The sequence below is a fragment of the Otolemur garnettii genome, unplaced genomic scaffold (assembly GCF_000181295.1).
Source record: "Otolemur garnettii isolate 467f Iridium unplaced genomic scaffold, OtoGar3 scaffold00214, whole genome shotgun sequence".
In the NCBI taxonomy this organism is placed as follows: Eukaryota; Metazoa; Chordata; class Mammalia; order Primates; family Galagidae; genus Otolemur; species Otolemur garnettii.
In genome coordinates this window covers 233,354-235,545 of record NW_003852609.1, presented here as the reverse complement: position 1 = coordinate 235,545, position 2,192 = coordinate 233,354, and the positions used below count along the sequence as shown (strand labels likewise).

Below are 2,192 nucleotides of genomic sequence, written 5' to 3'. Positions count from 1 at the left end.
TGGCTCCTTAATCCTCTCAGTGTTAATGAACCGTCTCATGAGTCCACACTAGAAACTGACTTTTGTGGCCAATATTCAGGTTTCAACATCAGCCAGAATTATTCTGCCTCGTGGCCTCAGTTTCTCAGTTTCATGCTGACCTCTTCCTCCTAAACTTCCATGGCTCTCATTCCTCTACATCTCATTCGTTCATTCACCCCTGCAGAGTCTCCCACTGCTCTGTGTCTGCACTGCTCCCAATGGCCAGCTGTGGGTGCCAAGGATGATCATGTAGCCACCTTACCATGTGTTCTCAATCTGTCAACCTGAATCACTTGGGTGGCCTGATGTTATGAAAAAACATGGAATGTGATTGACAGTTCACACCATTTGAGCCTTATTAGTTTCCAAATCTGTTTTAAAAATATTTTTTTAAACTCAATTTAAATTGTTCCATATCTTTTCTCCTAAGCTTAAGCCTCAGTCTCACTCTGTTTCCGTTTCACTCTGACAACATCTGCTTGCTTCTCCTACTTTACCCAAATCCATTTGACCCAAGTTCTCCTAACCTTGTTTTCATTTCAAAATCACAGCCCCCCTCGGTGTTTGCTGGATTCCACCCCACAGTGTTTGTCATCAAGTATTTTCCCTTCACATCTGTCCCTCAGTCTCCTCTCCACCACAGGCTCCTGCCCTGCTTCCTACCAGCTTCCACAGGTCCCTTCCCTTGACTCTATGTCAAGCAATTATGCGATCTCTTTCCTTTCCTTTACCAAAAAATCTTTTCATGCCTAATGTAGACTTGAGAGCTCAAGTTCTTCACTATTGACTCACTACTTAAATATATAAGTTCATGCCTTTCTTCAGTAGTTTTCTTTATTGAATCCTTTCTTTCAAATCTTTGTAGAGACCCCCTAATTGTTACTTTATGGCAACTGATTCTTAGCCTGGATCTTCTTTGACTCACGGAAGCATTTTGTTCCCTTCCTTGTGTTCTACCATGTTCCCTGGTTGTTCTCTTCCCTCCCATGCCCTTGGCTGGCTCTCTTCCTTCAGATACTGTTCCATCACTACATCCTATGTTAGGCCTCTTCTATTTCTCTCCTCTCCCCTCAATGAGCTCATCAGTTCTTGCTGACTGAATCATCACTATTAACTGTGGGAATACTCTAGAGCTACTCCACCTTCATCTTTGGTTTTGTTTTTCCAAATCCTGATACAGCATTAGCAATAGGCTTATCTTAATTATATTTATTATATTATATTTGAGACAGAGTCTCACTCTGTTACCCTGGGTAGAGTTCCATGGCACTTCATAGATCACGGCAACCTCATACTCTTGGCCTTGAGCAATCCTCTTGCTTTGGCCTTCTGAGTAGCTGGGACTGTAGGTACCCACCACAACGCCCAGCTAGTTTTTTTCTGTTTTTTGTAGAGATGGTCTCTAGTTCTTGCTCAGGATGGTCTCAGATTCCTGAGCTTAAGCAATCTGCCCATCTTGGCCTCCCAGAGTGCTAGAATTATAGGTGCCCAGCCACGGTATCTTAATTATCTTTACCAGTTGTATGAAAGTCAATACAAATGCCATACTTTCTACAGTCATTATCGTCAGCCTTGATCTTTCCTTCACTTGATCTTTCTTCACTCTGTTCACTTTTCTAGTTCTATGACCCTTCAGCTGAATGAGCTAAAACATTTGACATTTTTCAGATTTCTCAAAGTCTATCCCTTATTCCCTGTACTCACCTCCTAAAGTCCCTAACTCTAAACAGCTCAAATATTTCCCCTACGTTCAGCCTTACTTGCCCAGTCCTAAGCATGCCCTCCCTGTCTGTTTTCTGGGAATATCATAGTAGGGTTTGAGCTTGTACCCATGCTATCCACTTAGACTAGCTTTGTTCTTTCACAACACTGATAGAAAAAAAAGTTTGGAAAGTCCAACCTGATCTTTAAGTTCCCGTTAATAAATCACATGTAAGGTCTTCCTATTGTCCCAACATCTTAAGTTGGCATTTAGAACTTTTCATAGTTTTATCCCACTCAATGTACAGGCTCATCTATCATCATCCTTCCTTCTTCCTACAATAGCTCTGGTGCCACTGGTCATGTGGGAGGATTTCTGTGGGGATAAATATCTCCCAGCCTGTGTAGCAACCTAGGGCTTCCTAGTACACATAAGAAGGATTCTTATACTCTTTGTGATCTCTGTACTG

At 42.1% G+C, this 2,192-nt stretch overlaps 1 protein-coding gene across 1 annotated transcript in view; it reads right to left on the bottom strand.

The window, feature by feature from the left end:
- The window catches only part of DTHD1 (death domain containing 1), a 71,259-nt gene that overhangs the window by 1,543 nt on the left and 67,524 nt on the right, over positions 1-2,192 (bottom strand). The window lies entirely within an intron of this gene.